Raw genomic sequence first — 14,326 nt, 5'->3', positions numbered from 1 at the left:
AATTGTTCAGGTTGGTTTAGCAGTGTACTGATCTAACTATAAAAATACAAAAGGTTTTATTCGTTGTACTCGTAATTAACGAATCCAATTATTTCTTTTCTCTGAAGCTCTCATTCGCACTCTAGTAAGATTGAATCAGTCTTTTTGGGATTAAAAAAATCATATTGTTATCGAACAGTGAATCAAAAATACTATCATGTGACTCATTCGTATTAGTAAAATTTCCTTTTGTTCAGTTCTTAATTCTTCTTCAAGTTTCACAACTTTCGACACATTGATTTATCGTATGCAAACTTAAAATGGTGGACGGCGTGTAACAGCACAACTCGTTCTTGTCGTTGAAAATAGGTAACACTTGAGTTCCAAAAAAGAGATAACTAAAATCCTTAGTTATACATAGTTTTTGATAAAGATGCCTTTGTAAATACATAATTGAAGATAGTAATGGTACTTACCTACTTAGTAGATGGCGAAAAAAATCATAATAAATCTGAAATGAATATAAAAAGTACATTGCTAATAATGTTATTATGTGTTATAATAATTATCTTACCAACATAAGTCAAAGGATTTTCTATACATTTCGTTTCTTATCATACATATCTTAATTTGTACTCGGCCCATTAAGCTTCCAAAATACATAATCACATTTATCTCTAAGCATCTGATAAACGAATTGTTTAATTTTGGCCCTTTTAGGGCCCCTTATCTTATCAGATAGTATCAGCGTGTACATCAATTATTCATACCAGCTTTTAAATAAGTACTTCACAGTATTATGATTATTCTTTGTCTATGTACAAATAACATCTTAACATTTAAGAAAGGACTATTAGTAAAAGTAGGTACAAATTAGCAAATATTAGAAATTCTAGGTAAATCACAAAAAAAAACTCATCGTTCTGTTGCCCATCAGACAAAACTTGATGCAAAATTATTAGGACTACTTGATGCCAAAAAGTAATAAGCTTTTTAATGTAAGTAGCATAAGATTTGTAAAAAGCTATAGTACCATTATGCCCAGATATACCTGCTTGTTCCGCATCCTTTCGGATTCCCTTCACAGCGTCCCAAACGCCAGTAAATTAGGGATTGTTTTCTGTAACAGCTTTTACAGGCAAGTATGTAACCTCGTTGTTATCACACTATTTATTTATACACATTGCATAATGCTACCTGATTAATGTCAGTATCTTCTTATCTTATCTATCGCCTTATACTTAAAAAAAAGCACTATTTAATGAAATAATCTTTTTCATCACCTTAACACTATCCTGCTGCTAGGTAAGCAAAAGTCAAGCCACTGATCGCAATATAGTAGGCATTAATTCCATATTTTTTAAATATACTGCCTGCAGTTACACGTGTACCTAATATTAATTAGTTACCGAAGAGTTTGGCACATTAACAATTTGAGTTTCAAAGGGAAATTATAAGTCAAAATGTCAATTCTATTCATCATTAAAAGATATTCGACGATTGAAATAACAGCCCTAAAATGAATAAAATGGAAACGAACGATGTCACAAGTCACACATCTTGGCAATTACTTACATTTGAAACTCCGCGTCGCTTAGATGGAATAAAACTGCAATGGTCTTATCTATCATTATTCGATACACTTCAGTTTTGTATACGAACCTTATGTAACTTATATCGTGTATACGATTATTGGTCTATTCATTCATTTCGAATCGGCAAATACCTAAAGAGGATGATTGATAATTATCTTACACATATTTAGACTACAGAGCGTCTTGTATGTAGGTATGTAGGTATACTATTAATTTATGTCATGAAAAAAGTGATGGACTTAAAAACCATTTTAAAACTTGCGACGTTACGGGCACATCTATTGTTGGTTAATGCATTGTACTGCTTACACTTAGAAAGCATAGATTGAAATTCAATCATTTTCACAAAGTACTTATCAAGAATATTTGAGAAATAATGTCCCGTTTTCTTAAAATGACGAAATAACGTCCTTAGAAGAATAAGTTTATGGGTATGGGTATGCCTATTCAATGTCATCGGCTGTCCAAAAATAAGGTTAACGTAGTTATGTGTAGGTATTATAAACTAAAAAAAGTGATACCAGGGATGCCATCTAGTTTCATTTTTAGGAACAACGTTACGCGTCGGTACTTATTGGCAAGAGTAATGCAGAGACGAGTTCTAGTTCTGATATTTTCAGATAGAGGAACTTTAACATGAACTTAATATTAGGTTATTTATGATTATAATCTGAAATATGATGACCTTGACATATTTAACATGAGTAAGGCGGCATTTAAAAGGAGTCAATATTTCGCTGAATGTATATCTCGGCCGGCGGAATGTGGGGTTTGGACTCCTCTCCTATCTATAAATTTTAATATAATCTTGTTTTTAATTTTAATCAAATAATTGAAAGATGAATTTGTAGCAGTTATGAAATTCAGTAATTGGCTAAGTATCTCTGAATGTAATGTTTTCAAGTATGTAAATTGTAAATTGCTGTTGAGTTTCTCAATAAATAAATAGCAGAAGAAAATCTGTCAAAACCATCAAAAAGTCTATTTCAAATCAAGAACTTTCTATAACAAACTGAGTTTTGTAAGTGAAGCCGCAAGCAGAAGCTAGTCAATAATAATCGCCGATTATGGCTCCAGTTGTTCAATATAGTGGTTGAAAATTGAAGCTTCTGATTTCGCTTTGTGAGCTAACCTCGGGGCTTTAATCCATAATCATCTTGAAATACCACGCGAAATACGGACATAAAATATTATTTTAATAAGCCTTTTCGCTTTCAACGGCTTATCTGGCTGAAAATAATGACGATGATTTTTTTGCTTGATCCATAATAAGCCTGTAAAAAGATACAGTTACTTCAAGTTTATTAGGGTTAACTAATATTGCCCCTACAATGCTCATTTCGCTGTCAGGTAGCCACCAATTTGATTAAACTGTTTGAAGGTTATATACTTACATTAGGGTGTCCCAAGACATAAGGCAGGTTTTTTTTTCTCGAAATTAAAAACGCATACCCTCTATTTTTTTCCGAAATGACCTAATTAACATAAATTATAAATATGATAACGATTGAATCACGGTAACCCGTGCCGACTCGATGCCAAACATAAATAAATTAAAATGTACTGAGTTTGAATGGATGATTTCTTGAAGTTCGAGTTTTTATGGTAAATAAAACAATAATATACCCAAAACGTATTGATATTTTAATATTATACATAAAACACATTATTCTACGAATTTTCTTTTCAAAGTTTGTTTTTTACAGTCTGGATAAATCTTCCTGTGTTCTTGTACGCAGCGTAATAAAAATTGTTTTTGTTCCTCTTCAACTGTAATTAAGCCATGAAATTCTTGCATCATCTTGACCGCTCTTTCAGCTGTATCGTTGACTGCCCTCAGCACTGAAACCTTCTTCTTAGCATCTTGAAAGGAAGCGTTATTTGGCCATAAAGACGGTTCTTCGTTTAGAAAACTGTCATCGATTTGAAGACGGGTGAACAACGCTTTACTTTTGACCGATACGAAGTCGTAGATGTTTTTGTCTGAAATAAAAAATTAAAGCAAATTAGTAACATATTTTAAACTAGCGGCCGCCCGCGACTTCGTACGCGTGGATCCCGTTTTACCCCCTTCATAAAATATATCTTACGCGGTTTAGATTTTTTCATACAAATGTTTTTTCCCGCTAACTCCCGTTCCCGTGGGAATTTCGCAATATCCTGTAGTAACTAAGCTTTAAGTTTACTAAGGGACCTGCATGCCAAATTTCAAGCGTCGAACTTAAGCGGTTTAGATTTTTCATACAAAAGGATTTTCCCGCTAATTCCCGTTCCCGTGGAGTATCCTATAACCTGCCCAGGAGTATGAAGAATAATTGTACCAAGTTTCGTTAAAATCCGTCGAGTAGTTTTTGTTTCTATAAGGAACATACAGACAGACAGACAGACAGACAGACAAAAAATTTACTGATTGCATTTTTGGCATCAGTATCGATCACTAATCACCCCCTGATAGTTATTTTGAAAATATATTTCATGTACAGAATTGACCTTTCTACAGATTTATTATAAGTATAGATAAATGAATATAAAAGAAATAATATTGATTAATACCACCTACCATACAATGATCCACACATTTCTTCTTTGGATGGGATGTAGCGTTTACCATGAGTTGATGGATTATCTTTGGTAAAATTTTCAACCATTTTTATTTTTATTCCTTGGTCTACGTCGTCATCAAATAATGATAAGGCAGATATTTCATCGGTTAAATACCAGAGATGCTGGCTTAATTTCTGTGAAGCTGTTTTTGAGATGTTTAAATCGATTTTTTCATAAGCCTTCATCCACTTCAAAAAGCATAAATCCTGATAAGGTGCTTTTACAGCTAAAATACATTGCAGCCACGGCTTAACGTAGGATGTCACGATAAACAAGCAACCATCAAACAGTGCCACCTTATCCTTGTTCGTCTTGCGCGCTAAGAAGTGCTATTTTCAGTGCATAAATTGCCCTTGCCATCCACCTGGCTTGGTGCATGGCACCTGGAGGTCGGATTTTAAATTTTCGATTTATATCTCCGCCTAAAAATATCACTGAGAGTTCAATAAGTTCACGATAGTCATCTCGGACTATATCTTTGTTCAAGTCGGACTGATAAAATTTGATCAAGTTTTTTATTTCAACAGCAGTAAAATGAAATTCTACTTTATCTTTATAGCACTGTATTTCTTTCGGATTGACACTCTTCCAGTTATCACGAAACTTTTTGAAAAGCGGAATATCCGGGCTTGTTGTGACTTGACTGATTTTTGTTTCAAATACGCTTTTTAATATTAACTCATAAATGTGATGACGGCAGGCAAAAATAAGCAATTCTCTATCAAGTTTCTGTTCAAGAAGTACACAAGCGCCATTAATACGACCTGTGTTTGATGCTGTTGTATCACAACAAAGAATTTGTACCTTATCTTCCAGGTTCCAATCTGCAAGCGCTTTCCAAACTGCATCTGCCTGTTCTCTTCCTGATGAGTTTTCTAATCTTGGCACAGCAATCAATTATTCCTTATTTTCATATGAAATAACTACTGAAAGGCGTTCTTCAGGTAATAATTTTCCATCAAAGTGAACAGTCACAACCTCTGGCATCTCGTTTTGAAAATATTTTTTTATCTCTTTGCGTTTCTCCGTGCGTATTCTTTGAATTGAGGACTTGCTTATCGGAAATTCATCAGTATTGTATCCAAGTGCCTCTATAGTAGCTTCAAGAATTGTATACAGAATCTCTCATACTTAATTGACACCTGTCTAGAGCCGCTACTAATTTTGGGGTGATGAAATCTTTACGTACTGAAATTTTTGTTTGTTCGGGTTGCGCTGTCTCGGTCTGAGCTGGCAAAACTTCTTGTGATGATATTATGTCCTCATCCAAATCAGATGAAGCATTTTGTATAGGATATGATGATGTCGATGGTGTTACCTCTGAGATATATTTAGATCGCCGTTGCTCTTCCTCAAAAATTCTCAGACGCGCCATTTCCTCTTTATCGGTCCCTTTTTGTCTACTCCACCTAAGGGACCCGGTCGACCTGGCTCCCGTTGTCGTTGCAAAAAAGACTTATCTTCATTTGTTTTCATAATTTGAAGCGCATCGGCGTGGGCAATGTCAAATAAGTTGTCTAAGTTACTAATAAACTCCTGTCGACGTTGCGTTGTTTAAATGCGTCTTGGGATTTTTGTGCATTTTTTTGCAAATCCCTCCAAACTTGATATAAAACAAGCTTTTTTACACAATTAGGAAAAGATTTTGTAGGTATACGCGCCTTTTCCCAATATATAATACACTCGCGAATACTGAGATTTGCACTTTTATTTACAGTTAAATTCACTTGACGAATGTAAAATAAGACTGCTAAAATTTGTCTATTAGAAGGAAGTTTTGATCCTGTTATTTGATGCTTTGCACCACCTATTAAAAATAATATATCCTTTTTCGAACTGCGTAATTCCACTGACATGTTGACTGTTATGTTGACTGAACAAAAACAAAGTATTTACTATAAAGAAAAGACAAATCATAACATGCACATCGACCGTTCGTAATTAGAAAGTATTGACAAGTTCCGATGCAAGTCGGCACGGGTTACCGTGATCCTACTTACACCAAATTTGGTTTACACTTGTTTTAACATCATTCTAAAAAAATAAGAGGGTATGCGTTTAAAAAAAATAACTTAGATTTTTTTGAGACATCCTAACTTACATAGCCCAGAATCGATGACCCCATCACATGACATTCCGATAATGATGGCCAAATACGAATAAACACAAAAACCTACCACGATGAAATCGCAAGCTTTACAGTTCGTTGGCATGCTATTAAGAATTTATTCCATAAGTAGTCCCTAAGAGCCTTTGTTATTAAATCATTATTATTAGGTTGTCTTCTTCAAATTCGATTTAGTCCCCAAAACGTCGTGAAACACGGTAAGAGAATTACGTTGATGACGTCAGAGTTTTGTATATGTTATATTCAAGTATAAGTATATGCACGAAAGGGTTCTTAGACTTCTTAGTACCTACAAGATGCTACTGTGAATGGTAATAGTAACCATTTTAGTGAATTTAGCATAAAGCCAAAATTAATGAAGATGACAAGAAGTCTAGACAACCTAAACCTTTAAAAATCAGAAAAGCATTTATTTTTCCAGTATATCCTATTAATATCTGTTAACATAATTTTGTTTTCGTTACCAATTCGATGTAGGTTACGTAAACAAGGTTGTAAAGAAACAGCATTGCCTTAGAAGCACTTACGAGTCGTGTCATGCGTGGCGGTTTTCATAAAAATAACGTACACCAAACCGTTTCCAATAATGCGAGAGTAATTCTTTTAACTGTCTCCGCTGACACGCGTCATGGTTCAAGATAAATGGACTTCAATGCAGTAGAGTCTGTCTCTTGAGCTCTTCTTATAGACTTAAACAACCTTGGCCCAGATAGTTAATCTTCTTTTCGTGTCGACAACAAACCTACACAGTGTCAGCCCAAAACTTCGCCACAAGAGTAGCGTTGTCAGCAGCACTCATCAAATCCTCCCGAGTGCAGTTGCTTGGGCACTCAGGGCACGACATCAGGTTCTTCATCGACTGATAGTTAATAATCCAATGCGACAGCAAAAAGGCCACAGGCCCAGAAAGCTGCATTGAGCCATACGTGCTTGTAAATCACTGAACGATTTGTGTGATGATAAGCAGCATGTCAGTTCATCTTGAAACCAAGTAAAAACGACATGAAAAGAATACTACCAATGTAGAGTATTAATTCGAGTTGCTGGCTTTTTTCTTCGTAAATATTTTAACGTTCAACGGTGTAAAATGTGTGGTATGGACAAAGCTACTACTTCTGTTTCTCTAGTAAAATGATAATAAAAACGTAACGATGCTAAAAGTTATCGCTCGTCTAGCTCGCAAAATGTACACGTGTGGCTGTATGATGTTACTGAGTGCAGGTCACGCGAATTCTAAAATGCAGGCAACGCATCTACAAGGCAATGAAGTGGAACGAAGGAAATTAGGTTTAAATGCCGAGGATATACTCGTACCATACGATATGATACAACGGTCGGTTTACTACACGTACGCTGAGACACATATTATTTTGTTGTAACATAGCATAGTGTAGCATGCAATGTGTCAATTCACAAGGTTATTGACCTAATAGAAAATATAGGAACCACTCAGCCAAGACATTGAGATGATATTATGATATGCTATGGCAGGCATCCTGTAAGTATCTCATCTACATTTACATTTGAGTCTCATTTCACAAAAAATCCTTTTTCTCTACATCTATGTTACCTTTTGTCTCGGTGAAACACGTGTAAGATTTAAAATGCATTCATAATGTTTTGCATCAAAGTTAATTACTGTTGCCATTAATCATAATAACCCTTTTAAAGAATCAAATTCAACTTTGCGCTCGAAGGTCGAGGGGAAACTAATTTACTCCTGAAGCCAAATAAGGACTAATCAAGTCACATGTACAAGCATGTGCTTGGCTCCTTTTTTGTACCGGAACGTTCTACTGGTAGTACTACCACAGAATAATAATAAGTACTACGTACAGAAGTTTTACTTCGCGAAGGTATTTAAAAAAATGTATGCTCAATGTCATTAACAATATGGTGTAATTTAGCCTGTCTCAAGAGTCAAGCACCATTTTGTTGACAAACGTCAGTGATCGGCACTGCGCCGAAGCTATAGGGCTGACTTCGGTAAAATGGCGGAGGAAATACATCGCACCCTTAGAATGAAAGTGACTTAACTCAAAATTCCTGTTACTCTCGATTTCACCATAAACTGACCTTATAAAGCATGCTCTATATCCCTGTATAGATAAAGTGACCTATCTCTTAGTAAAGGCAGAGCAACGCATACTTCGGTCTCTTTCACTAGTCCCGCTTTTCATGTATGCATATTGTGTGAAAGAGGCAGAACTAGTTTTACGTCGGCGGTGCTTGCGAGTGTACGTGTAAAATATCGGCGGGTCTCGAATTGTATCTGTTTATTACAAAAATACTGTAAAGGTAAGTTCATGATTTTTTTATCATAAAGTGACCTTTTAATAAATAGGTCTGTATTTAAACTAAATATGTTAGAATATTCAGTGTTCATTTATGGATTCGGTCTGTTTAGTTAAAAATATAAATGAAGGATACACGACACTTTTACGAATAGGACTATTTATGACTGAACTAACCTAATTTAGTTTTGATATTTTTGATATTGTGCCTGTGTAGAAGAAAAAATAAAAAGGATTGATTAACATATTTTTGGAATATGTCGCTTTAATATAAAATTTGTTTAAGATATGTATAAATTTATGTACTTAAGAGTTTAAATAAGTTGTGTTGTTTCAGACTTTACTTCACAAGTTTACTAGTAAACTAAGAGCTAGTGAACGCCAGACCTACGTCATTTTATAAAAGCTGAAAGTTTGTCAGCGTATGCTCCCAATGTTGGTGAATTATGAAGTTTGGGTCATCGTGGCTTTGGGAGCTTTAGAGCTACCCTAAAAAACTCTCTGGCAAGGAGTTGGAACTGTCAAAACTGTGTGAGTGTTGGGGAAAATATTTCTAATTATTGCCAAAATATTAAACAAAAAAAAACAGATTTTATAGTATATTATATCCTATATTGGGAGCATACGCTGACAAACTTTCAGCTTTTATAAAATGACGTAGGTCTGGCGTTCACTAGCTCTTACTCTATAGTCAAAATAATCAAGACGAGTTAGTTCAAGATATGTTTAGTTTGATGGTAATAACACCTCCAAACATGCAAACTGATAATGAAAACAAAGACAGGGAGCTTTTTTTTCCTCGGGGATGACGGAGTCAAACAGCTTCTGAAGAGCCTTTAGTGCCGGCGCTCCACCTGCTTTCAGAAGCTCAGCCGTGATTCCATCATCACCCTGTACCTTGTTGTTTTTCAGGTGTTTGAGAGCCATTCTAATCTCGCACAGACTGACGTCCGAGATATCTTATAGTGTCGGGTCAATCTAGCCCTTGGGTCTTCGGCTAGATTTGTGATCAGGTGTGCGTACACTCGTGATAATTTTCCGTAGAACCTCAACCTCTTCCAATATCTCAGGCCCCGACGAGATGACTCTGCCATCCTCGGTCTTCAGCTTGTCAGTTAGCTTTGGCCAACAGACAGATCTCTTGCTATAGAGCCCTTGTTACGCTCAGTCGCCTCTTTAATTGGGTCTGTATCAAATTGGCGTAGGTCGCGAGTTGAGTATACTTGCAGAACCAAGTTTCTTCTCTCTTCCATAAGTTGGTGAGGTCAGAGATCTTTTTGGTTCCTTTTGAACGACGGGTTTTAATGAACTTAGACCCAGTCGTTTGGACAATTCCTACGAACCTGTCATTGCATTCGTCCACATTTCCGTAGTCTCCTAGGCATTTGAAAAGATTTTGCAATTCGAGATAAAAGCTTTCGGGGTTTTGGAGCTGGATGAGCGCTAGGCAGAGCGAAGACTTCATCACCTTCATTGGATTCGCGGAAGATATCGTAGTCATGCCTAGGGGTTGCAATCGAATATTCGAATATTCGAATATTCGAATTTTAATTTCAAATTAATATTCGAATAGTAAATTGACATGTATTCGAATATTCGAATACTAGCTTTCCGCCCGCGGCTTCGCCCGCGTGGAATTTTGTCTGTCACAGAAAAACTTTATCGCGCGCGTCCCTGTTTCAAAAACCGGGATAAAAACTATCCTATGTTCTTTCCCGGGACTCAAACTATCTCTATGCCAAATTCCATCAAAATCGGTTGCGAGGTTTAAGCGGGAAAGCGTAACAGACAGACAGACAGACAGACAGACAGACAGACAGACAGACAGACAGACAGACAGACAGACAGAGTTACTTTCGCATTTATAATATTAGTTGGGATTACAAAAATAAACAGAAAAGATAGAAAGAAGACAACTTGGTGTTTGCAAATGCAGTCGGAGGCATTAAATACATATCACCAACTAAAAGAACTAGTCATTGTTGCTTCCGAATGCATTTGTGAACACTAAGTTGTCTTCTTTCTATCTTTTCTGTTCATTTTTACGCAGTTGAGTTTTCTTTGTTTGTTTTTTCAATCATAATTTTATTATTCGCAACTTTGATACAAATAGTATAGAAGAGGCGATAGAGCGAAACCACGGTTCCAAATAATTTGAAAGAGACAACTCTATTGAGCAAAGTCAGCTGACTGATGCTGAAGACGGCGGTCGGTAACGTCAACAAAAGCCGAAGTTCTAGGTGAGATCGATGACGACGATTTATGGACAGCTATATACCTCCAAACCTGTTAATAGTTCAGCGACAGACGCAAGAGCTAGGTTAACGCGACACTATACCAAATACATCCCGTATATTAACCTATACGAGATTAGGAAGGCTCTCAAACAGCTAAAGAACAACAAGGCACCAGGTGATGACAGAATAACCCCGGAGCTTCTGGACGCAGGTGGAACACCGAAACTCGTTCAGAGACTCTTTAACACCGTCTTACTCCAGGGCACAACGCCAGAGGCAAGGGATAGAAGCGTGGTGGTGCTCTTTTTGGACTATGAGACGGCCTTTGTTTCGATCGAGACTTAAGCAGTGCTGCAGTCTCTCCAACTATCGGTATATCGAGGTGCTGAAATGCCTATACAGAAACGCTACCATGTTGGTCCGAGTACAGGAGCAAAGCACGAGGATGATACCTCTGCGGCGAGGCTTGAGGCAAGGAGATGTTATATCTCCGAAACCGTTGACCGCTGCATTGGAAGACGCTTTCAAGCTCCTTGAATGGAAAGGATTCGGCATAATTACCTTTCAATAGCGAATACAACACTCAGCTTCGGTTTGCTGACGATATTGTGGTCATGGCAGAATCGCTTGAAGACATCGGCACAATGTTCGAAGACTTTAATCGAGTCTCTCAACAGGCAGGCCTTCGGATGAATGTGGACAAAACGATGCTTAGGTCCAACGTCCATGTTTCGGTTGGAGCTCGATTCTCGAGACTGTTGACAAGTATGTCTTCCTCTGACAAACGATTTGGCTAGGTTTAGAGAAAAAGATAAATCGTCGAATCCAACTCGGCTGGGCAGCGTTTGGGAAACTATACAACATCTTTTCGTCCACAATACCTCAGTGCCTAAAGACGAAATTCTTCAATCAGTGTGTGTTACCTCTACCAGTGACGGCACACGGCTCAGAAACGTGGCCTCTTACAATAGGCCTTATAAATAAGCTCAAAATTGCACAGCGTGCTGTGGGGAGGGCAATGCTCAGTGTTTCTTTACGAGATCGAATCAGAAATGAGGAGATCCGTAAACGAACTAAAGACACTGACATAGCCCGACGGATTAGCAAGCTGAAGTGGCAATGGGCAGATCACATAGTACGCTGAAATGATGGCCGATGGGGGAGCAAGGTTCTGGAGTGGAGGCCACGTACCAAAAAGCGCAGCGTGGGACGTCCATCCACAAAGGTGGACCAAAGACCTCATATAGGTAGCGGGAAGGCGCTGGATACAGGCCGCTGCCAACCAGTCATTGTGGAAGTCATTGGGGGAGGCCTATGTTCAGCAGTGGACGTCCTATGGCTGAAATGATGATGATGATGAGAATTTTATAACTGTTTTAAAAACTATGTTGTTAAATAGTTGAAATATAGCTTTCCTAAAGCAATAAAACCAGCAATAAAAACATTGATAAATTTAAGTAATTTTTTTTTTAAGTATTCGAATATTCGAATAGTATTCGAATATCACTGAAAAAATATTCGAATATTCGAAATAGAAAACTATCGAATATTTGCAATCCCTAGTCATGCCCGATGGCTTCTCGATGTATGAAGAGCTTCTCAACAAATGGTTCTTAAAATGAACATGGACAAGACAAAAATCATGTCAAATATCCATGTTGTAACCCACACCTCTGAAGGTCCAACTTCGAGAAAGAGGTCAACCGTCGAATTCATCTCGGCTGTGCTGCGTTCGGGAAGCTTCGCAATATTCTCACGTCCGAAATGCCGCAGTGTCTCAAAACAAAAGTCTTTGACCATTGTGTGTTGCCAGTGACAACTTAAGGATCTGAGAACTGAGACGTGGTCGCTTTCTATGGGCCTCATAAGAAGGCCCGAGGGCGATGGAGCGTGCTATTCTCGGAGTCTCCCTGCGCGATCGAATCATAGTGACATAGCACGCAGAATCGCTAAAATCATGTGGCAGTGGGCGGGATACATAGCTCACAGAGTTGATGGGCCGCTGGGGCAAAAAGTTCTCGAGTGGCGACCACGAATTGGAAGACGTAGTGGCAGGCCCTCCACTAGGTGGATCGACGATCTGGTGAAAGGTCGCGGGAGGTGCCTATGCGGGCGGCGCAGGACCGGTCGCTTTGGAAATCTTTGGAGTAGGCCTTTGTCCAGCAATAAGTAAACGTCATTCGGCTAAAACGAACGACTAAGAAGCAAACTATACCCTTGGGCTATACCTCGGTTAGTTTTTTTCATACAAAAAGGCTACCTTATAGCACCCAATATCTGAATGTGTAATTCGAATTATCCGAATTATCCAACACTGTCTTATTGCTCACCTACCTACACCAAGAAATCTTTCACCCAAAAAGTAGTTGGTAGTGTACATCGTATTGTAGTTAGTACCTAGATAATTATTTTTTTAGGTTTGGTTAGGTACCTGACAGGTTAGAGCACTTGCCCCACCCTGCCCCACCGTGGCTACGCCCATGTTCACTACCTTATATTCACATAACATTGAGTATAGTAATGACTTATATCAACAGATTCATTTGCAATATGCGTCATAAACAGACTTAATTAATAAAAAATCCCATCAGTTTCAAAAGTATTTTGTAATAAAGTGACCTAATTTAGAAGTACTTTATATTTTATGTCAAAATATATACTAAATAAAGTATAATTACGAAAAATACTCTGCCAATGTTAACTCAAAAGGTTAATCAATAAATCTACTTAAAATCAATCAAATGCGACGGATCACGAAAGAGATACAGTAAAATGTATTCAAGACTACACTTTTTTGAAGACTTTCTTGTTCATTTACCACAAATTGCATTTTTTGGATTCGGTCACTTTCATTCTAAGGGTGCGACATGATTTAGCATGAATTATCATGAATAATATTAACTACTTATTTACCTCTCAGTGTCTTGAGGCAACTTAAAAAAGTACATTCTGTGTTTTTATTATTATTTAGGCAGTTAAATACTGCACAGTATTTAGTACACCATTTTCTTTATTTTCTTCTATCATACACAAGAATACGCGTGCGTGAGTCAATGTTCGCTCGTATGTGAGGCCTTGTCGAATAGTATCCTGTAGGTGGGTCATCATGCGTGTTTTGTTTTCGATGTAAACTCGCGGAGATGAACAGGCCTGGTACTACTAAGAATTTCCTGTGACCTTGTTTACGTGCACTAAAATTGTTTTAGTTAAAGCTTCTGACGCTCGTGTGGCGGGCGGTCATGGCCTAAAGTAAATAAATTAATAAATAAAAGTAAATTCAGTTGAGAAGTACTAAGGTTCCAAACTTCCCACTAGTCAATCCTTTGAAACTAGAGAGGTGATCAATAATAATAAAAAAACATTTAAGTTAACTTACTATATGAAACAACTCAGCAGATTCTATAGATATAACGTGTGCACAAAAGTGGCTCCTTTTTAGTTGAATGAAGCTCGACCTTGCTTGTATTACTCGTATATTGCGGTGTAACC

General features: G+C 37.3%; 1 protein-coding gene across 1 annotated transcript in view; it reads left to right on the top strand.

Annotated features, from left to right (window-relative positions):
* Positions 1 to 14,326, top strand: part of LOC135086708 (transient receptor potential cation channel subfamily A member 1) — a 127,008-nt gene that overhangs the window by 29,962 nt on the left and 82,720 nt on the right. The window lies entirely within an intron of this gene.

This window comes from Ostrinia nubilalis, chromosome Z (assembly GCF_963855985.1).
Source record: "Ostrinia nubilalis chromosome Z, ilOstNubi1.1, whole genome shotgun sequence".
Classification (NCBI taxonomy): domain Eukaryota; kingdom Metazoa; phylum Arthropoda; class Insecta; order Lepidoptera; family Crambidae; genus Ostrinia; species Ostrinia nubilalis.
Note: the sequence above shows the minus strand (reverse complement) of the source record. Positions and strands in the feature narration are given on the sequence as shown.